Source organism: Rousettus aegyptiacus, unplaced genomic scaffold (assembly GCF_014176215.1).
Source record: "Rousettus aegyptiacus isolate mRouAeg1 unplaced genomic scaffold, mRouAeg1.p scaffold_m13_p_10, whole genome shotgun sequence".
NCBI lineage: Eukaryota > Metazoa > Chordata > Mammalia > Chiroptera > Pteropodidae > Rousettus > Rousettus aegyptiacus.
In genome coordinates this window covers 38,793,024-38,817,013 of record NW_023416285.1, presented here as the reverse complement: position 1 = coordinate 38,817,013, position 23,990 = coordinate 38,793,024, and the positions used below count along the sequence as shown (strand labels likewise).

Below are 23,990 nucleotides of genomic sequence, written 5' to 3'. Positions count from 1 at the left end.
CCCCAACAGCGTGGAGGGGGATAACAGGATAACGGTGCAGAGGTGTAATTAGCATTTTTCCTCCGTTCTTCCTCATTGACACAATGAAGAATCACAGGTCGGTGATATTTAGAAAAGATTTATCAAAAGTGTATCTTAGAAAGACAAAGCATGCCCCAAGTAGGCACATGGTTTTAGCGAAGAACTGTAATAGAGCACTGTGACAACCACCACCACCAGCAGCCACAATGACCAGAGGTGGGAATGATGCCTTATGTTTGAGCCGTGATGGGTGGTTCCAAAGACATTCCTAGGTTATTGGCACATGAGGTCATTTTGACACTTGGCTGCTATATAACGCTGCCTGGTGCTCATGTGCTTAAACAGAATTCTGCTATCATTGGGGTGTTCTTTCAGTGGACTCTAAGCTGGGCTCTATTTCTTTGTTTCCCTGTCGCTCATGTCTGACTAGCTACCTAACATTATCTCTTTCCCACAGTCCATACCCAGGACCATCCTACTCAAAGTGAATAGAACCTTCCTGCCTCAGATTTAATTTCTTCTGACACTGCCCCTAAATTTCTTTGAGGATTATATAAATGATAATAGCTTACTATCTTATTTTTCCTAGATATCATATTACTGCTTTCAAAGGAACCTTTAATACTTTAACCCAGAATAGTAACTAGATGTACAAATATCTTGATACGTATTTGAGATCTTTTTAGATTTCAGGATTCTTTCACAAGTAGAAAATCATACCAAAAACAGAGAAGCCCAATTTGCTTAGGAACAAGAGTCATTCTAGAGCCTTCAACACTTATTGCTACAAAGTTATAGTAACTCCGTAGAAAACAGTATGATTGCAGTTTATCATTAGCTTAAATATTTATAAGTGTACCAATAAAAAGTAACTTGACTTGGGATGGTTGTTTTTTTAATGTGATATTATATGATGAAGAGACTATATAAAGCGAACTGCTAATCTGCATTAACATCCTTAAATACAATCAACTTTTGTCATTTGTGGATCATTTCACTATTTATGTATCTCCTACTATGTGCCATGTATGATGGCGCTTTCTATAAATGTAGGGATGAAAAGGAATAATTTCTTTCCTTAGGAATTTTACTGCGTGTGGGGGAAATAAGCAGCAATTTTGATTTAACATTTATAGTGAAATATACTTACTTCTGAAAGGCATACTTCCAAAAAGTTTTAAAGTAAGAGTCCATAACTCCCTTTATACCCTGTCTGGGAATATCAGAAAGAGATTTGACAAAAATCTCTCCGTTTATCTCAATATGCCAGTTCTTAGAGTGCATGGTACAAATGCTAATAGAGTTTCAGGAACAGCTTTGGTTATATCATTCACTTACCTTTCTTAAGGTAAATATACAAATTAAACTCTAATTTCAGAACAAGTTTACAAATTAAAACATAATTCAATATCTACTTGATACAACTTTTCTAGGTTCCATATAGATTTTTAAAATCTGCATAGAAAAGCATGCTATAAAGTTAAGGAAAAGAGATTAGCAGAAGTTGTTATATAATTAGCACAGAATATTATATAATTGAATTAAATAGGTGATATAGATCAGAGTTTTTCAACAGAAGCATATGCAAACCTCAAGTGTGATTTTAAGTTTTTAGTAGCCATACTTTAAAAATAGGTGGGATTAATTTTAATAATAAATTTATTGAACCTGGTATATCCAAAATATTATCTTTTTAGCATATAATTAATATAAAAACTATTGAGACATTTATATTCTTTTACTAAATCTCTGAAATTGGTGCATCTTTACACTTGCACACTTTTCAGTTTTGACTAGCCACATTTGAAGTGCCAGTAACCATGGATGGCTAGTGGCTACTGTTTGGGACATTGCTGGATAAATTAGCATTATAGATGTTTAAAGAAAAGTTTAGAGCAAATAAGAGAGAGGTGTATACAATATATGAAATGTGTTCTGAGTCATGAAAGTTTGGCAAAATTTATGTAGATGGAAAGAAAGAATATCTAACAATAAGAAGAAATGATAGATTTTGAAATAACTTACTGAAAATGACCATAATAGTTCTAGCTGTTGAGCAGATTATGTATTTATAATGTACTTCATGTTACTATTAAGGAAGATCAACATATAATTTCAGAAGTGTATAATAGTCAATTTGTTATTCTTATGGTGTTTTCTGAGAATATGGAACAAAACATTTTTAAAAGAGAATTCAGTTGCATAGTGATATCTCAAGGTATTACGTGGAAATAGAATTTCGGGTTTAAATAAGTGTTCGAAAACTAAATAACCCTGCTTGGTGATTCATAATGAACCCCATCACAATACATTTTCTTGAATGTCTTGTAAATAAACTCTTAAGCCAGTCTTCCCAAACTTGCTGGACTGAAGGGTCTAATTTTCAGAGCACCACTGTAATATCCATGGATCTGGTATCCTGTGGACCATAATGCTTGAGAACACTGTTCCAATGTATTATATACTTTGACAAGTCTGCATAAGATGTGTATGGAGAGTTTTTTCATTACTTCCAGAATTTAGGAATACTTTAATTATGTCTGCCTAATTACTTAGTCTGTCACATTTATTTAAATGATGACATTTATTCATTTATTCACTGAAATTACTACCTATCTTCTCATCTATGGAAATGCATTTTTTTGTGAACCACAGCTGCTTATGTGATTTCTAATGATTCATGTAAATTGATAAATGATAGACACAATGCTTTGTACCTCATTAAGTATTCTGCAGTTTAAAGGCCCAGGAATATTTGCAGTCTGTGTTTGATTATCCACTGATTTTTACCTGATTTTCAAAAAATTTACCATGGACTCTAAATTTCTCATCATTAGTTTTATTTTTTTAAAATATATAATTAGTTAACACCATCGAATTATTTGCCTGTACTTTGTCTCCAGAAACAACTATGATTTCTATAGGTATTCTTTAATAGACATAGCAGATAAAATTATTTCCAGATGACTCCTTTAAATATTTATTTAACTATTTATTACAAAGTAGTTGATTTTTCTTCTTTATATATTGCTTCTGTTGGGCTCTGTATTGATAATAAATGAAAATATTTGCCTGATATCAGTTTCAGGCCTTTTTATTTTTGTCCTTCCAGAAGATGCCTTGAGGCCTACTTGTGCATAAGAAACAGGGCCCATTACAGTGGCCATTTGAAGTCTTCTGTTCCTTAGAGCTGCTCTTCACTATGTGAAAAAGGTGTAAAGGATGATCCACTGAAACAAAGGGCTGTGTGATTACAGGAATGGACACTAAGTGCTCTGGTCATGGAATCTCAAATGAGGCCACCCAGAGTCAAATCTAGCATGAAGGAGTGGATTCCTCCCCCCCAACCCCATGAAGCCCCAGTCTTTGAGGAACTAGCTTAGACAGGGATCTGGGGCGATGAGGTTAAAGTTCAGCAAGCAGAGAGCAGCAGAGTAGGGGAGATGGTGCAGGCGCAGAATCCAATGGCATCTAGTTCTTCAGGTGAGTAGGAGAGGCAGTAGTCTGACCACACCAGGGTCTCTTCTTGCCTGGAGCTGAAGTATGGCCATGCTCCTCTTTGATCTGCCTGCGTTCTGATTACCAGAGGGGTCTATGCTGCAAATAACAAACAAACAAACAAACAAACAAACACCCAGCCTTTAGTTAAGAACCTTGGTCAAAGTAGTGCAGGACAGGGCAAATTCCCCTGCGACCAAGCCTTGCACTGAGAAAACGGTTCTTTGGTGGAGATTGTAGAAAGAATTCAACAAACAGGCCAAAGTTAGAGTTAAAAAAAAAAAGTTTGGTAGAAAAAGGGTAACACTCCACAGACAGAGTGTGGTCTTCTCTCAGAGGCAGAGAGAGAGAGCAGAAGAAGGACGAGGACAGTGAGAGAGACAGACTAAAGAGTACCTAGAGAAAGACACGGAGAGTAAAGGCACTGAGAGGGACCAAGACAGTTCGACTGTGACTGTGACTGGGGGAACTCAGTTTACACATCATTCAGTTTACGTATCATTCTTTAGTTCCTGTGAATTACAGTTTAAAGACTTTGTTTACTCATTTCCTTTGATATGGGCGTACAGTGAGGAAGGGGAAGGGGAAGAATATGTATCCTGAAAGGCCTGCTGGGAGTTCTCAGCCTTTAATTCATAGATTCTCTATGGTTTTAGCCATAGGGAATGAACGATTTTATTTTATTTAAGGCAGCCAGTTAAAGACTGTTTTTCCTGTTTCCTCTTCATGGGTGTGGGAAATGGGTTATTAGCAATCCCAGCAGAAATCTTCCTGTGTTCTGCAGGTGTCCTGGCCTGGCTGCAGAGCTGATCAGCATATTGCAGTCTCTGAAAGTAGCTTGGTTTAAGACTTTATTTCTCTTGCCTCCTTTCATTAAAAGTACATGTAATACTGGCATTCCCGTGAATCTAATCAATGGGACCCTATGTTCTAATTTTATTTAAAGACAATGGAATATACAATCACTTATATTTCCAGTATGTGTGGTATTACACATTGAATTTCAGTTTTCCTTTCCTTTGGCGAGATTGAATCCTTAGATCTTTCTCTCAAAACTAAATTGTCTGAATGATTACTTTAAGATCACTGTTTTTGTCTAATGCTGCTTTTTCAAAAAAAATTGGAATAATCTTGTTTTAATCACATTAAGAGTTAATATTTATTAATCACTGTTAAAGGCCTACCATATTTTGTTTTAATTTTTTCCTCTAAGACTGAATAAAACCAGTACATCCATCCCATTGTGTGTGTGTGTGCGCGCGCGCTCACGCGTGTGTGTGTGTGTGTGTGTAGTACTTCACTCAGCTGTGATTCCTCCTAATCAGTTTGTCTGTTATTAAAATTGCTGTGGCCTCTCTTTGTCAGTATCTTGCTGCTTTTCTGTGCCCTAATCTTAACCCAGTAAAAAGTTAGACTTCCTGCTTGCTCCTAACCAGGGGAATCTCTACTTTGCTCTCTCATACTCTCTTTGAATATACTTTGTTTTCAATACCCCAAGAAAACAGCTATGTAGAGGAAAGACCTTTTATTAAAGAAACTGAGCAGCCATTTCCCCTTTCCTTCTTTGACCTGCATGCACCTGCAAGCAAGTGATCTGTGTTTGTTATTTCTGTTTACATATTTTAAAAAGAATCAGTTATGGTTTCAGAGAACTTACCTTAGAAAAACCTACATAAAAATAGTGAAAAAATAAACTCTTTAAAATTTGACCGTGCATCGTATGTTGTTAATTAAAGTTGAATTATAAGGTTTAAACAGTTGCATTCTTCTGTGTTGCTTATAGCTAGTTTCTGTATGTAGTTTCAGGTATTCTGCTATCATTTCTAATAAAATTAAAGAACACATAGCAATGCTCTCGATTGATTTTGTTAGGCAGTAATTTTGATAAGAATATTTGAAATTGTTATTTAAAAGATTCTATTATTTATATTAAGCTTTGATGATCAAAATGTGAAGTTTTAAATAAAGTTGTTTTTGTGGAGCTCAAATGCCTACTATGAATTAAATTTAACAGTGAAGAGATATTCATATCCCATTCACACTGAAAATAAGCCATTTGGTTTTATATAAACAGTATTAAATAAGGCTTTAAAAATCTTTCATTATTTCATAAATAATGAGAATTAAATATCGCATAGCTTTCCAATTTTAATTTTATAGATTAATTGGCTAAATAAACAATTATTTAAATAATATGTTCTAGAACTGAAACATTTTATTTTAATTTTTTATTCTGTCACTGATTGCTGTTACAATAATTCTGTTTTTCCAAATCAAGCTTTGTGTATGAGTTAAATAGCATTGTGATAAGTATAGTCTTATGAGAGAGATGCGTTTTTTAAATTTAAATTGTTTACCATGTATTCTCGCAAACATTTTTTAAATGGGTCAACTGAGTGTTAAAAAAAAGTTCAGTTTCATAGATGTTTTCTTTTGCATAACAATATGACAATGTCTAGAAATTTAGTAGCTTTTCTGTACATCATTGGAATAAGAGTAAATTTATTGAGAAAATATTTTAAAATGTTCCTAGAAAGAATAAGAGGATTCCAAATCTCCATGGCTACAAGATCAGCAGATTTTCAATTCTGCTTTCAGACTGCAAACCTAGAATTTTGTGGCTTTCCCAGATCCCCCCAGAATGTTTAATCATTTCTAAGAGTCATATCTCTATTGTTGATGTCTCTTGATTCAGCCCAGCTGAGGTTAGTCCTGCACCATTTCAGCATCGTTACCTGTACTGCTGTTCTAGGGAAGGAGATGGTTATAAAACTGGTACACTTATATTTAAAGTGAGTAAGAACTGAGATTCTTGGATGTCACTCAAAGAACTGATGTTTTGACTATGACATCTCTATATGAATATCTCGTATTTTATTGCATACAAAAAAGTCAATGAGGACAGCCCATATTCAAGAAGTGGGTAGGCTGACTCTGCCTCCAAATCTTCCACATTGAAGAACAGATGGTGGGATGGGAGTGTTTTTATAGCTGTTTTTGGAAAATGTAATCTGCCATGATGGGTTTCCTTAAGAATCTTGACTTTCATTCTACAGGTTATTGAGAGTTATTGAATAATTTTAGATAGGGAGAATAATATAATCAGAAATAGATTTTACAAAAGTTACTGATAAATTCTTGAGATAAATAAGATAATCAAGGAAGTTCACTGTTTTGTGTTTTGCTTCTCTTTTCCTCAGAGAGTTAAGTCTTTTGAGCATATCTGTAGGCACAATGGAAAGAAGAAGAGAAGAAAATATTAAATAATCTTAAAGGTTGAAGGAAACACTGAGTGCTTCTTTAATGAGATAGTTTCCTTACAGTAATTTGCCTAAGTTACATTGGTGGAATGCCAAGATTATATGCAGGCATCAACCAGATGTGAACCCCTTGGCTACTTGGCTACAACTCTCATCAAATACCTGCTTTCATTAGGTAGAAAAATTTCAAGATGTATCATCAAATGGGGCACCTTCTTCTGGAGTCTCTTTAATTTGTCTATAAAACTTTAATCAAATCATCCTACATAATCCAGAGAGTTTTAAAATTACTGTAAGATAGTGTCATTTTAGATTCTTAAATATCCATTGCAAAGAGCCCGATTTGGAGATTACTCAAAAAGCACCTCTGTTTGTTTAGGTTGTCAGAGGTCAATATACAAATTAGTTGCATTTATTTAAACATATGATGAAAACTGACGCATCTGAGTCTCTGATACAGCATTTTCATTTTGGAAATATTTTTGCTACTACTGAATATTAGAAAGTTGATAATTCCATTTTAAGGTACTTTACATTTTATATTTTGTTTACATCAAGTCTGTTTTCTTTGTTGTATCACTCAAAAAGGGTAAAACTATTTTCCTATAGTTAGATGCATTTGGAAGACTGACTTTATTATAGTTTTATAGGAACAAAAAAAAAACAATGTAGAAAATAATTTCAACCCTGAATAAATTACATTAAATATTTAGTCGTGTTAGACAGTTGTTTACTAAAAATATTCAGTATCTGATTTAATAGCAAATTAATGATATTGGAGAGTTTTGAATTCTTCACTCCAAAAGATTGTGAATACATAATATGTCTGACAGTGATAAATGCTAAGGAGAAAAGTAAAGCAGAATAATGGGAAATGGGAATGCTAACAGCAGTTGCATTTTTATATAAGATGTTCAAGGAAGGTCTTTCTGAAGAGATAACCTTTGGGCAAAGATCTTTGGTGGCAAATTTGTGGGAAGAATATTTCAGGCAAAGAGAATATCGAGTGCAAAACCCTCTTTGCAGAAGAGTACTTGGCCTGTTGAACAAGTGAAGAGGAGAGAATGTGTCTGTAGCAAAGTGGCTTCAGGAGACATGCGGCCCAACATGTATGTGAGGAATTAGATTACAAAGGCATTTGTGAGGACCTTGCCTTTTATTCTGTGTGATATGGGAAAGGTTATGAGTGTTTTTAAATAGGCACGAGAAGACCTGACTGCATATTTAACAGGTGCACTCTGGCTTCAGTGTTGGAAGTAAGTCCCCTGGTAGCAGAGTAATCAGGAGAATGCAGATGGTGGCTTTGATGAGGGCTCTAAGGATGGCAATAGAATCATAACGAATTGCTAAAGAATTGATGTGAAGTGTGAGAGAAAGGGACCTGAGGGATGGCTGGTTTACAGGAGGATTTGCCAGTTACTGAGATGGAGAGGTTTGTGAGACAAGCAGTTATTTGGGGTAAAACCAGGTGTTTACTCTGGGACATGTTAGGTTTGAGATGTCGGTTAGGCATCAAAGTGGACATGTGTAGGCTGTAGAACATGTGAAGCTGGGTTTCAGAGGCTACGTCCAGGCCGGAAACACAGACGTGGGAGTACGCAGTATATAACTGGCATTTAGAGTGTGGAACCAGGTGAGATCTCCTGGGGAAGGGGTATATGTATGAAAGAGGAGAGGTCCACATATGGAGGAGAGTGCACATGTGGAGATGTTGGAAGTGATGAGGAAGAACTAGCAAGCACACTGGGGAGGAAAACTCGAGGAGGGAACAAGAGAAGCAGGAGTGTGTTGTACCAGAAGCCAAGTAAAAAAAGAGAGAAGTCAGAAGGAATTTATCAGCTCTGACAAATGCTGCTGATAGGTCTTAAATAAGATGAGGACCGAATTTAACAATTCAGTGGTTTTAGGAATAAAGAGATCAGTCATTACTTTGACAAAAGTTGCTTAATTGAAATGGTGACGATAAGAAAAACTGGAATTTGTTTAAGAGAAAATGAGAGAAACAAAATCGGAGAATGCAAATATGAGATTCTCTTTTGAGTAGTTTTGCAATAGATAGATGGAAGGAGGGATTAAGGAATTTTTATTGGTTTGTTTTAAGACTGAATACATTATGCTTGCAAGGAATAATCTAATGGAATAATCCAGAAGAGGATATACAATTAATCATGCTGTTTAAAAAGAACATGATTATTTTTGGAATGAGACCATTTAGTAGCCTAGAGAGGATAGAATGAAGTATGAATGTGGAAGAATTGCCCTTGGATAGGTACATGCAGTATCCATCCTTATTTATCCTTAGTAATGGGAAAGGAGGCGAACTACATGGGCACAAGGGTAAGTGGGTTAGAAATAAAACACTGGAAGTCTGGGGAAGTTCTTTGCAAATGCTTCTGTTTTTAGTGGTAGACAAATATGAGAGTGAAGGATATAAGAGGAAGTATTGAAGGTTTGAGGGGAGAGGAGAAGATATGAACAGACTATCTAGGTGAGTTGGACAGGAATGGACAAATAAGATTGTTGGAGAGTACTCAGGGAGTCCTGGACGTTAAACCTATGAGTCTAAAATCAGCCTAATTATCAATAAATAGTCACAAAAATGAATAAATTGTGGATTTCTCAGTTAGTTTAATAACATCCAACCTTGTACTTACTAGATCATTACAAGGCAATGGAAAACAGGTGTATTTTCTAAAGACTAACATTACATTGGAAGATCCAGCCTAGTACATGGATTTGATGAAGTAGCAGAGGCACTGTCTGAATTCTTACTAATTCAGCCTGTGTGAAGTAAATGCTGATATCCAAACTATCCTGTAGACTTTTGAGATAACAGACTTCAGGAGAAATCCTTAGAACATTTTCTAATCTTAGAAATGAAGAGACTGAGGTCTAGGGAGATTAGAGGCATTCCTTATCTTCTACTGTGAATTTTATGTTACTTTTTACAGAGAATTTTGAATATTGTAGTAAGTATGCTCTCCTAGCAATGTTACATTTTATTCCGTCTAATAGAGCATTCCAGTTTGGTTTTCAATTTATGTTCGATTGCAGTTATGTAAATTCTTTTTGATAGATTTACTGTTAAGAGGAGACACATAAGTAAGAATTCCAGTTTAAAACCTTGTTGATTTTAAAAAAACTATTATGAATTAATGTTTTGAGTACTATATTTTTATTTTACATTATTTCTTCTGGATGAATAGAATTTTATCAAAGAAATAGGTTATTTAAAGAGATTAGATAGGAGTTATATTAAAACTCTCCAAAGCATGTTCACTATTCCTGACAAATCCATTCAATGTAATACTCAGCTAGTGAAGCGTTATCATTAACAATACAAGATTACATTGTAGCCCTTCTTTACAAAGCTAGCTATAAAAAAATGTTTTCTTTTAAAGCATTTTTAAAGTACCTTTCACTTGGGTGAGCATTTATTAAATGAAAACCCTCTCACCAGTGGACAGTATATATTTCCTAAACCGACTGGGAAAAGGATGCTCTTGAGTTACTCCTTTACAAGAAATATTAACTAGTTACCTTCTATCTTTAGCATAGTAGCAAGTTTCATGATGGGTGAACAAGCTGTCACTGTACATATAGGTAACAACATAAGATGACTTTCCTGAAGTTCAGGAAAAACAAAGTTGATCTCAGCTTAAAAATATGTAGCAATAGTTTTGCGTGCCCACTTTTTAAAATCAGTATTTTTTTTTCTACTTGGAGAGCAAATGCACATTTTAGAAGTATATTTATATAGTAAAACACATCAAATTTTCCCAGCTGGTAAAGTTAGAGATATGATCTGGGTTAGTGTAGGTGATTAGGGAGGCCTAAAACTCTCCACATTTCTGTTCTCTATTTGACAGAGAAAATAGACACAGGACACTGGCGGTCGAGTAGGAATCAAAGTATCTACTTTAATAATGGGACAGGCACTTCCCAGTCATTTTCCAAATATAGAACTTTCTGGCAAAGGTGCAGTAGAAAGCCTGGCTCTTTTATGTGCTTCTTTTTAATGAAGCAAATCTAAAAGATGTACAGTCAAGCTCAAGTTGTGCAGTCCATCAGCATGGAGGCTGGGGTGAAAATCTGCAACTCCTGCCTCACATCTGACCTTTGATACCCCCGCTGCCCCCAGCCCTGGGAGCACTATCCAAGTGCTTTACTACATGGGAACATCAAGCAGGAGAGAGAGCAGGGGCAATGTTGGGAGCCCTTTAAGTATCAGGGTGCTACAGGTTCAGAAGCTCCATGATGTGTACAAGTGTGTGTGGGGTGTGTGTGTGTGTGTGTGTGTGTGTGTGTGTGTGTGTTCCGTATGTGTATAAATAATATTTAATACATTTCATCCACCCACTTGGGGAAAATTCTGATAAAAGAAATGTGTTACCCTCCACCTCTGAAGGAATAAGAGTGAGTTGGTAAAAAGGAGCAGAACTTTTTCCATAACTCAGATCCTTGCTACTCAAATGTAAGGTGGTCCTTGGATCAGCAGCAGCCGTGTGACCTGAATGCTTGTTAGAAGTGCAGAACCTAGGGTTCCATCCCTGACCTCCTCAGTCACAATGTGCTTTTAACAGGATTCCTTTCCACCATTGGTGACTTGTTGGTACATTACATTTCAAAAGTACTTCTCTAGATTTCAGATGTGTTAGAAATTCCTTCTTCTATGAACTAAGGCATAATATAGGGAAAGAGTAGAAGGACTTTTACTTACAGTTGGAGTTCATTCTCTTCTATTGTAAAGTGCTTTTGAAATAACTCAAGAGATTCTAGGGGAAGGAGGTGTTTTGAGATCATTCAATGTCAAAACTGCAACAGAGCATCTTATTTTTAAGCATTGTATTAGAGTTCCATCTAAGATATCATTTGTGAAGATTTCTGCTGCTCAATTAAAGGAAAGTTTTAAAAATTAAAGAAGAAATAAAGTGTTAAACTTATTGCAAGAAGATTTGGCTTTAATTTTCTAGTTATGTGCAGCTAGCTACATAATAAGGTCAAGTGATAACTTCACAGGGCTTTGATTTTCTTCAGAGTAGTTTACTATATGCATAGGCTGGAAATGAGGTTGGAACTCCAGACAGAGGCATAGAAAATGCAAATAATGTGATGGTGATAAGGAAACTTGACACTTTTGAATAGAAAACCGAGTAGTATGCCTGGAGTGTAAGGTGTCTGTAAATGTGTGTGTGTGGTGTTAGCGATGGGGGATAGGGTTATATTGGTGAGACATGAGGTTGGTGATAAAGGCTTTTCGTGCCCTCTGAAAGGGTTTGGAATTTAGGCTAATACTGGCTTTAGTGCAAAGAATGAGAGTTAGCAAGACCACAGAAAGAGACACAAGCCAGAAGCTATTTAAATAACGTATGTGAAAATGATGGTAATATGAATTAGATATACAGAAACAGGGATGAGGAAAAATGAACTATTTAGGAGGATAAATCTATAGGATGCACTGACTGCTGTGGATTGGTGAGAAGGAGGAAAATGTCATGGTTAATTTCTATGTTTTGGCCCTTAAAAACATGATTTGAAATATAATAAGAGTGGTAGATTTAGAAAGAATTGATTGATTCTGATTTTTATCGAGGTTTTGTTTTTGTTTTTGTTTTGTTTTGTTTTAGATTGAACATCCAATTCCAGATGTCTGGTAAACAGGTATTTGTTTTTTAAATATTTAACTGTCTTAAGATAATCATACTTTTTATATCATTTATTCTCATCATTCCAATTATTATATATATGTTGATGCCTTCGAATCGACACCCTCAGTCTAGATCACTCACCTGAACTCCATTCCCAAATGAAATTGTAAGCTTAAATTTATTTTCAGTGAAAGTTATGCTTTATATTCATTGGGAATACAAGTGAGGATTGATCAGATTCCATTACTTATATATGGCATATGGAATGTTATTCAGTTTTAGATTGTGAGAAATATAATTATTTTTGGCAAAGATTGTAATGGAACTTGCTTCAGTGTCACTTCTGTATCTAAAACAGCACTTTATAAATACTCCATGCTGAAATAGTTATTGAATTAAACACCGGAAATCTGAGCCTTCAAACGGTTCCTATAAACTTGGAATGAGGAAATGGAAGTATGGGAAATCAGCATGATAATGATGAATAAATAAGGAAAATGTTATTAAATAGTATTGGCACTTATTAAAAAAATGTAAAACTGAACATCTCTAGAACTTGTTTTCCCATGATCTCCCTTTTTATTATCTATGCCATTTTTTCTCTGCACATAAATATCTGTTTAGATTTTTTCTTTCTTTATTTTTGATTTTGGAAGAAAATATAGATAAATATTAAGGGTAATTAATGTGTCATGTATTTTTTAGTGACTCTAGCTATCATTCTTACAAAGATTTTAATAAAAAGAATTTCTGACAACATAACAAAACAGAAATCAGGTTTGATAGACTTCAACATATATAAAATATATATCCCGTCTGAAAAAAAAATTAAGCGTCCAGTACAGCTGGCACCTTTTCTGTACTTTGTATCTATCTCTGTTAGCCAATCTTGTGTATTTGCGACAGCATGGACATTGATGAATCACTTTAATTTACCAGGCAACAGACAGTTTGCCAAGACTATCTGTAAGAACCAGCTAGAGCTGGTCCTGATTGTTACAGATGTTTGTATTGTTTCAAGAAGTATAACTGATCAGAAGCAATTTAGATTTATCCTTGTACCATAGATATATAGAAATATATATTTTATTATCTCAATTTTTATTTTTCTCTCATTCCATTCTGTTTTTATGAAAAAATCAATGCCTATACAAATGTATGCTAATTTAGGTATTCGGTAAAATGGATTGTGATATAATTTGGCTTTTTTTAACTATTGAGGATAATTTTTAAATTTGTATAATCAGTAATCGATTTTTAGAAAAAATATGTCGCTTTATATGCTTAAAGTAAGAAATTATTTTGACAGTAAATTGTGGTATCAGTTTTTCACTTGAATAGTTTAGACCTTAGGTAAGGAACAGAAAATTGATTACATGAAGTCTTAAAGTATTATAGAATTTCAGTGAAGATATGCTTAATAGTGGTATAAGAAAAGATAATCTTGGGAAAACTGGAGAGAAGTTAATTACACATAATATGCAAAAGTCATATTTTCTTGATGCTTAGTGTATATGCAAGTTATATCTTTTTGTAATTGTAATGCATTTAGAGCTATTGTTATATTTGGACCAGATATCTTGTCCCTGATTGTGGTGCTATCAGGAAATTTTTTAATTCATCACATTTATGTAGTATCTATTATATGCCAAGACCTACCCCAGACATTTTTGTATGTAAGCACCGCATCAGACAAAAATTATAACACACGGCAGGGTCAGATGTCCTCCAGATGCCTCTTATTTTCACTTTTGGATCTCTGAAATTCTACTGATTAAACCTCAAAACTTAAAACATTATCACTATTAAAATATATATATTTAATTAAATTCCCAGGAGGAGTTTTTCTTTGTGTTCATAAATATTTGCCCTATGTTGTGAATTATTATAATCTCTTCTGTAAGTAGATTTTGACAGAGGAAGTAGAAATGATTTTAGAGGCCTTGACTATTTGAGCTAAACTGGTAGAGCCAAATGATAAAGAGTTATTTATTTTGCCTACATTACATATCAAGTGGGACTGATCCTGGCTGCTTTTACTATGGTTAATTGACTAAAACATAGCTTATATAGTAGGTAAATCAAATCCATACCCCAAACCCTAAGTTATTCTTTGGTTTTTCTGTTTAATAGTCTTAAGAATGACTCATATGTTTTCACTTTATAACAGTAATGCAAGCACACCAAACATCAGGTGTTTGAGTTTCAATTTCTTGAGCTAGTGTAACAAAGCGAGTGGGTGCATGAGAATGATTTTGGAGGTGGAGATGTCCACGAGAAATAAAGTAGAGTTAACAGAGAAAGTTGTGACTGGCTTCATGAAACCCCCTAAATCAGAGAAGTCCAATTCTTACCATTATTTTTGTGTGCTTTTACGTTTTCTGCCATGGCCTCCTGTGCCAGGGTGGAAACTGGTTATATCTTTGTGGAAAGAAAGATAAACGCACTTGATATTTACTTACTTAGGAAAGGATGTTGTGTACATTCAGTAGGTTTCTGGCACTCATTAAAAAGTATTTAAAAAGCACATTCTAAGTTGTTGTTTATGAAATCTCAATCATGATTTCCTGTCAAGTTAAGGAAATCTCCTACCCTGGTTATATAAACAATCTCTCCTAAGATTCTCTTTTAGTCCAAGAAAGTTTGAACATTAATCATATTCTTTTATTATTTAAGTCTCTGGGCTTGGAACTGATTCTAAAAAGTATGTAAAATTTTATTTAGTGTAATTTTATTTATTTTAATAAGTGAATTGGTCCACTATTTTGTCACCTTAGTCTGATTTCTCTTTACTTGGCACTTTTTCACCAACTGGGCCAATGGTAGACTTGGGTGATAGAAGTCAGGCTTAAAAAGCAGGCCACAGGAAGAATATAAACCATATCCATAGTAGGTAAGGTGACTCTACAAAATACTGTCCAAACAGTAACACTTTGAGAGTGAAAAGGGGTGTTATTAGTAATAGCTCTGGAACAAAGTGGAAATTTGGAATGTCTCAAGTGAACTGGGACATATGGTTACCCTAATGATGTAATTAGTGTAATTATTGAGACTAATGCTCAATGACTTGACTAAGGCCGCATTTTATTGAAAGTTGGTGGTCAGGTGAATGAATAAACAACCCTGCAGGGACATATTTAAGTGGGATCTTCCTAGGACCCTGTTTTGCTAAGAAAGTGTCTTAGTTCTAGTTCTAATTAGCATATTAAAAGAAAGACCTGCACATAAGGTTTGGAATTTAAAATATACTTTGACCCATTTCAATCTTTCATGGTTTTGTAATTAATTTTCCTTACTTTTCTCTCACCTCAGAATTCATGCCACTATTTAAACATTCCTCATTGTTGGCAATAAAAGTTATATGCGTAGTTCAGAGGATGAATCGTTTTAATAGCATTGCTTCTTTTCTTAAAGGCAAGTTTGGGCTTGGCTGGATTTTGGAATTGCTTTAAAAATTTGGCTTAGCATATTGTTTCCAAATGAAAATATGAGAATTAGAACAAGGGAACAGATCGTACAACTCTCATATGCTATTTTATACTGGTATTTAAATTTTAAAGTGAAAGGTAATTTAAATTAAATTTAAAATAATTTTAAATTAAATTAAATTTTTTGTCCCTTCATCACTACAGCATTTTAAAAATATTAAATTTGCTTTTCCTTACCTCTAATATCTTCCATATTTATATATTTTGTATTTACATGAATATCTTTCATATTTATTTATACGAGGACCCTTATGAAACATGCGCTCTGTGCCTTTTTAATTGAAATTTTTATTGAGCTAATTGTGGATTCATATGCAGTTGTAACATACAGAGATTCTGTGAACCGTTTGTTCAGTTTGCCCCAGTGGTAACATCTTGCAAAATTATAATACAATATTGCATCTGGGATATTTTCATTGATACAGTCTACCAGTCTTACTCAGATTTCTCCCGTTTCGCATATACTTATTTGTGTATGTTGACTATGTGTTTAGTTCCATACAATTTTCTCACATGCATAAGTTGGTCAAGATGCTGAATACTTCCATCACGACAAAGGTTCCTCCTGCTGTCTTTATATAATCGTATTTACCTCCCTTCTGTCCCATTCACCCCATCTCTAACCCCAGGCAACCACTAATATGTTCTTCATTCTAAAACTTTGTCATTTTGAAAATGTCAGAATAATGGAATAATATAGCACGTAAACTTTTTGAACTGACTTCCTTTATGTGTTTAAAACAATATGCATTTTTTCACAATATACTTTTGGCTGGGGTGTGAGCAACATGCATCAATGTTCATCAAAAAATACAAACTTGCAGTTATAATATGAATAAGTTACAGGGGTCTAATGTGCAGCATGGTGATTATAGTTAATAATACTGCATTATATATTTGAAAGTTCCTAAGAGAGTGAATCTTAAGTATTTGATCGAAAAATGTTAATTTTGTGAGGTGCTAGAAATATTAACTAACCTTATGGTTTATAATATCTTACATGTATTGAATCATCACATTATATACTTTAAACTTACATGATGTTATAAGTCAATTTAATTTTAATAAAACTGAGAAAAAAGAATAAAAAATTCAAAATTAATTTTCTCGACAATTAGATCTTGATGAGTTCATGAAGGTAGATAATATCTCGTTTGTCTTTGTATCTTAGAAGTGTAGGTAAAATATATTGTGTAAATATGAGTTTAATAACTGGTTTATTAAATTGGAAAGTTGCTCTATGTAAATGTATATTATTTTAGTACTTTTAAAAATCAATGTTTGTTTGTTTGTTTTGTTTATAAAAGATAGGTTGGAATTTCTGGGTGGCAGCATCATTTGAATCTTACTGGCAAGGGAATTTATATTCAGCTGTGTACCTAACTCAGCTAATCAATTTGAGTTCCTAGTTAGAGTTCCAGCATTCATCAGAAGACAGAAAAAGGCAGAGTCTTCAGGTTATTATATTATAAGGAAATGTTCAGGATTTGCGTTTTTGTTCATTTTATTTTTTCATTGTCCCTTTTCTATTTGTATTGTTTTGTGGGATGTCAGTATCACCTAATGAATATTTGAAATGATTTTAAAGATGATTGTTATAAAACAATTGGTTGTAGTGGTTTGCTTAGTGTGCTGTATTGTCCAGTGAAACTAGGCTTAAGTTGAAAACTCCTGGCTTTAGTGAATGTGGTCTTGTAGCAGGAAGTGTTTTATAATAGTTTCTTCATCATCTGTAGTTTATCATTTGTTATTTTACTCTATTGTAACATGTTTTTCTTTTCAATTCTCTAAATATTTTATTTTGTAAAAAAATGATTGCAGTATACAGCATATATAATGATTAATGAATAAAATACAATGTGCTGTATTTCATGCTTGCTTTAAAATAAAACATTCTATGGAGAAGGAGATTTTTGCCTTTTTCATAGCTTTATGTAATGTTTGACCAGTTATAGTCATCAACACACATTTTTAGAAATAAATGGGTGATACTATTTGTAATATCTATGCTTAAAAATGATACAGAGGGCTATTGCCAGTTCCAGTATTTGGAGGCCTGAGAGGTGCAACGGCAGGTAATAGGATCATAATTAGCTGAGCCCTTATTAGTATACTTCCAGATAACTCTGGATTTCCCAAGAACACTAGAGGTTTCTAATCTTTGATGTGTCCCAAGAAGCCCTCAGTGCTTCAGTAGGTGGGCCCTCAAAACTCCCATGTACATAACTTCCTGAATATAAGAAAAGGTCATGCTGCTCTGCCAAATTCTGTTCAACTCATCCTGCTTCCACCATTCTAATAACCAACCTTTTTCTGAGTCCAAAGTGGCCGTTTGATACCTCCCTTGAAGTTAAGAAGAGAAACAAAAAGGGAAAAAACAAACGACGCACCAACACTTTTGAGAAGGACAGATTTCTATAGATCCATTGCTTCATTTGTTTCTTGTATCAACCCAAAGAGATAGATACTATATCTATTTGACAGTTGAGAAAATGAAGCTCAGAGGCTTTGGAACAAGGCCAATGTCATACATCTAGTAATGCTGGAATTGCTCTTTGGTCTTATTTCAGTAAGATCTAAAGCTCTATTGCTAAGTTATTTCTGGATTAGGTTGCCTGCCACACTAAAGTAATTTATTTTTCCTTCGCTTCTATCTTTGATATTGAACCTACTTGTTCTGTCTGGTCCACACCTACTTTTTGCTTTATTTTTTCCCTCATTTATGTCTCTTCTCAATCCTGAAGATTGATGTTTCAAATGTACTATTGGCTTGATAACAGCTTTACCTCAGTGGTAGATTAAAGTTGGCCATAAATATTTTGCTGCTGTTCTCATCAAGGGGTGAAATTTATTCCGTCTGCTCTTTAATCCAGGAGATAGGCGTGTGACGTGCTTTGACCAATACAGTGTGGTCTAAGTAATGCCATGACAATTATAAGCTAAAGTTTTAAGAGGGCTAGCAACTACCAATTTTTTCTTTTGGACCCCTAAGCCTCTGTGTAATGTGGTTTACCCTACCAGAGAGCCTATGAGCAGTTGTCGGGGGAGGTGGGAGGGGTCAGGAGAAGAAGGAGAAGAGAGAGAGAGAGAAAGAGAGAGATGCATGGTTAGCTAGCAGTTGTTTGGGCCATGCTGGCTGAATCACTGGGCATGTCAGTGAAGCTATCTTGAATTTCAGTCCCATTTGAGTCTCTAGAAGACTGTGTCTGCATGAGTGACCTAAGCGAGACTAATCCAAAACACCCAGCTAACTAAGTCTAACTCAGATTATAGACTCATAAGCAAATAAATGCTTGCTTTTTACTGCTAAGTTTTGGGGTATTTTGATAATTAGAAATAGATATCTGATATACTCACTGACTTTCAAATTTGCTTTGTCTCCATGTACTGAAGACTGAGTATTATTTTCTATCATCTCTGTGACTATCTCAAGATAATGAGACTTCAGTGACAGTGAGCTTCTAATTTCTCTAGGGAAGGGAGTTCAGAGAAATTTAAGGGATATGGAGTATCAAAACTGGACAAATGAAAATTCAAGTGGGATAAGAAAATTATTTTCAACTATCTGACGGCTGTTTTGGTAAGAGAAATATAGTTGGTTTTGAAAAGTCAAGGAATGGAAAATTAAAAGATGATCAGAACATGATCACATATGAATTAATATATTTAATTTCAATGTGATGAAGCTTTCCTCACATTGAAATTAAATATGGAACTAAAATATGTAGTATGTTATTTAAAATAGCACTGATGCTCAATAAAGGTAGTGCATTCCCCATTGCTGGGGAGTCAAGGAGCTTCGGCTTACCAACTCTTTGAGATGTGTGGCAGTCATGGAGTCATGCTGCTTGGCTTCCTTTAAGAAAACTTGATTTTCAGCTGTGTGGAGTATAATTAGCAGACAGGTTTAGCTCAGAATCTTTAGAATCCTTTGTAGCACTCAGGCTACAGCAGTGCTCTTCCGGGTTATTCCCCAGCTAATGACCGAACATAATAGGGTAATAGGGGTCTGGCCATTTCTCCAAATGTAGGACTCTAATGACTGTCTTTGCTCTAGAACTCTCCATTAGACTGGTCAAGACTTCATGAGATCTGCTTTACAGTCTCCGTACTGTTCTTGTCCAATTTTTCTTTTTACCTTCTTTCCTTTCACAAGTATAGGATCTGCTTTGTGATTTGAAAGCTTCCCCTGCATAATCTTGATTCCTTCCTCTTTATCTCTGCTAGGTATTACTTCTCAATAAACATTTTGTACTCCTAATTCTGGCTCAGCATCTCCTTCTGTTAGGACCTGAGCAAGATGCAGTTGACAGAACGAAACTGACAGGTGGGTCAACTTAGAAGAATTCTAACTCTGCAATTCTATAATGTTATGCTCTGCAATCTGATTGCTCCTAGGCAGAGTTGAATAATTGCTTTACAATAATTCTGAGAAGTAAGGCATGGGATACCTTTTCGAGCTAGGGAGGGCACCTGTCTAAATCACGAATTCATACTTTGGAAAATCTTGTTTCCTTTAAAAATGTAAAGGCACATGTATATTGTGGTTTCTAAATTTTAATTCATTTACTAATATTTGTAATGAGTATTTAAATCTGCTTACCTCAGCACAAAAAGATGGAAATACATCAGTGTCTAATGAAGGATGTCTACTTAAGCTTCTTGCAACACACATTTTTCTGGGCAGATGACACTAACACTGAAGATGATTAAAGAAAGAGGTATAGAAAAACTATCAATCATGGTATTGTTTATTATAATTTGGAAAATAATCTTCCATTTCGCTCTTCTATTAATATGTATCATTAATATGAACAATGTACCCAGATCTTTCATAATTAGCACATAACAAATAAATAATAATCAGTTTGAAATATGGATACTATTAAATTATGCTTCTTAAAATATATGTGAAATTCTAGAAGAAATTAAAATGCACTGAAATTAACTTATTAATCTTGAGTTGTACTGTAGTTTTTAAAAGCATTTTAATGTGATGCTGATGTCACATGAATGGAAAACAAATGCTTACTTTGAAGGTTTGAAGTTAGAAAATTCAGAAAATATGGTAGTTATTCCAGCCTGTAATTCCCAGACCTCCTGTGTTTACACAGGTGGTAAAACTAGGGCAAAAGTAGCAGCCAAAATATAACATTCCTCTGAGGCCATGCATACGCCAACCTCTCTCATGTTCTTTTGAGATAAATTTTGAAATCCCTGGATATACCATGTGAGACTTGGTAATAAGAGATTGCCCTTGTGGCTCACGGAGTCTTTGATTCGCCTCCCATTTTTTAAACCTCCTTTATTGAGCCTTTATCATCTTTCAGATACTATGCTGTCATTCAGTTAAATAATTTTGTTAATTACCATTATGGTCATATTAGATAGGGACTATTATTTCCATTTCACACAAGAAATCTGAGGGTTAGAGAGGTTTAATTTGACCAATGTTACTGTAGCTCATAAATGGCAGTTTTAACCCAGCTATGGCCAAACACAAGGTCAGTACTGTCAGAACCACCATGTTACCTTGGCTTTTCTGTTATCCTGCTTTCTTTGCTGTGCTATTAGTCACTAAGAGCCCGAAGTGCCACTGGTTGGCATGGAAGATGCTGCTGCTGCTGCTGCTGGTGCTGCTGCTGCTGCTTCTCTGCTGTCGTCTACCAGCTCTGCTTTCATTGAGACTGGGCTGTGGCTGCTCAAAGTGCAGGGAGCTGATGTGAAGGGGGCTAAAGAAAGTCTTGTTGTTGCCAAACGTACTGTTATCACTAACTGCACTGCTGCTGTCATTAGTGCTGCTGCCAACACCTCTAGCTCTGCTGTTGCCAGTGCCAGTGCTGCGGCTGATGCCTTGGGTTCTCAGTGTCCCAGGGTGATTTTGTAGACAGGCAGCTGCTTTTAGATTTCACTTGCTCATTACCTGTAGATCCTTTGCCTTAGGACTCAGGCTTAAATCCATGAAGCCTGGGATAGAAGGTGATCGGAGGTATGCTTTTTTTCCTTAGCATTTGGGACAGCTGGCCATGACCCAAACATGTGCACCTGCATTCTGTTTTCTGTTTTTCCTTAGGGATTTCTTTTCCTCAGAGGCTCTTTCTTCCCTCATGCAATGCCGCATGAGCCCTGGAAACATGAGCATAAACACTTGAACCTTAGGATGAACATAATTTAGTCTTAATGTGGAGGCCCCATGACATTAGATATTTTACTTTGAGAAAAATTAAAACCACTCGAATTTTAAAATCATTCATATATATTTATCTGTGCAATTGAATTATGCTAATTATTAAAAAAACACTATGTAACTACATACAACTTTGCTATCTAGCAAGGCTGGTTTCAGTGTGATTTACATTATTGTAAAAAAAAAAAAATTACCACAGTTCAAAAAGTCAAATCTTTCTTTGAAGCCCTATCAATAATTCATATAACTCATATCAAAAGGCTTATGGGGACAAGGTGATTCTGTTGGTGGGGATGATGTCTTTTTACTTTTGCTTCCAACCCTAAATCATAAAGAAGCCAATGTTGTCTCAGAACTGGAAAATAAAGAAATAGCATGAAAATTTACCAACCTCCACCCTTAAGTACATGCAAAATAAGGACTTTTTAACTGGAGGAAAAGAATGTCACATTACTGAATTCTTTATTGTCTTAACTGAAAGCAAAAGCTCATTTGAATTTTTTGAGTAAAGCATATGATGAGGGAGCTCTTAGTTCTATGCCAGAAGCTTTTCTTTTTCTTTTGTTTTTATTGCTTATGGGTAGTCTAGCAAGAAAAAAAAATGTATCCAGATCTTGGTCAAGATCCTCCTTGTCAAGGACTCTTTTTTTCCTTTTAGGATAAAGCAATAAATTAATTTTCTTGTTTGAGCATGATGCATGTTTATATTTCCATCGCATCTGCAATGATTGAAAGTTTTGTGTTTTATTTTTATTTTTATGTTTTTGTTGTGTTTTATTTTTAATTAAGAAACTGTGGATTGGTAAATAATACTTAAACACATATACTTCAACATAGAGCGAGCTTTTTGATGCATCAAATGTATGGATTTTTGGATGAATTTGCATCCAAGAGTCTATTTTTTTCCCCAGTAAATTGTATAAGGAATATAATTTTATTTAACAGGTGTAAATATGTGAATTCTGGAATGTTTATTTATTTAAAGTTATCTTAACACATATATATTAAGATGTTGTTGTCCTGTGTGTATTTGATATGTATGTTTTATTTTTTATTTGTTTTTCTTAATTTTAATAATAATATTATTGTGTTTATACATCATACCTAGACATGTGTTTTGCTATTTTTTGAGCTGCATGCCAGAGTATATTATAAAGAACTCCATGAATAAAATAAAGATGAGAAAGCAGTGCAGGGAGAAATGAAATATAGTTGCCTTACATTTCTGATCCTTATTTTTTACTTTTTAACATGAAATCGTGCCTCTTAAATGAAGATTCTAATGTTCTGATGTAGTTAAAATTATAGAGAAAATGCTTTAAAAGTTTGTAGGATGACAAATGGCTTATAAATATTCGTATTTATGAGTATCGAGTATTCTTTCTATCATCTGTACTTAATGTTTTTACTTTATTTTAATTGTATTTATAAGAAATGTTTGTGCTATGCTTAGAGATCTTTTCTTCAGATAGTTTTTTTTTCCCTTTCATTAATGCTTTCGATCTATTTAGGCAAATGAGATAGTTAAGCAGACGAGTGGAAACATTTCTCAATAGCTTTTTAAAGGAAATATTAATTACTTTATTAACTAGATTAAATTTTTTTTATATTTACTGTACACAGCCGTAGAAAACTTTAGTTTATAAATCCTTAGAAAATTAGAACAAATAACTGGAAAGTAATTAAAACCATAAACTAATCAAGGAGTCTCTGAAAATGGAATGCTACCAGATGCTGCTATGCAACAGATTTTTTTTAAAAAAGTCTGAATTTATTAACCTGTGAAAGGAGAACTTTTAAGTTGAAAATAATCAGCGTCTTAATTATGGTGACTTTATTGAAAGCTGATTACTGTAATAGTAAGAGGCATTCTAAGTTTCTGGAGCAG

At 34.4% G+C, this 23,990-nt stretch overlaps 1 protein-coding gene across 7 annotated transcripts in view; it reads left to right on the top strand.

The window, feature by feature from the left end:
- Window positions 1-23,990, top strand: part of CCSER1 (coiled-coil serine rich protein 1) — a 1,108,427-nt gene that overhangs the window by 67,037 nt on the left and 1,017,400 nt on the right. The window contains exon 1 of one of the 7 annotated variants that reach the window (XM_036226731.1): window positions 9,790-12,440. The exons of the other annotated variants lie outside the window; for them this stretch is intronic. The gene's annotated coding sequence lies outside the window, so the exon portion shown is untranslated. Of the gene's footprint in view, window positions 1-9,789; window positions 12,441-23,990 lie in introns of those variants that run through there. 7 annotated transcript variants of the gene reach the window in all.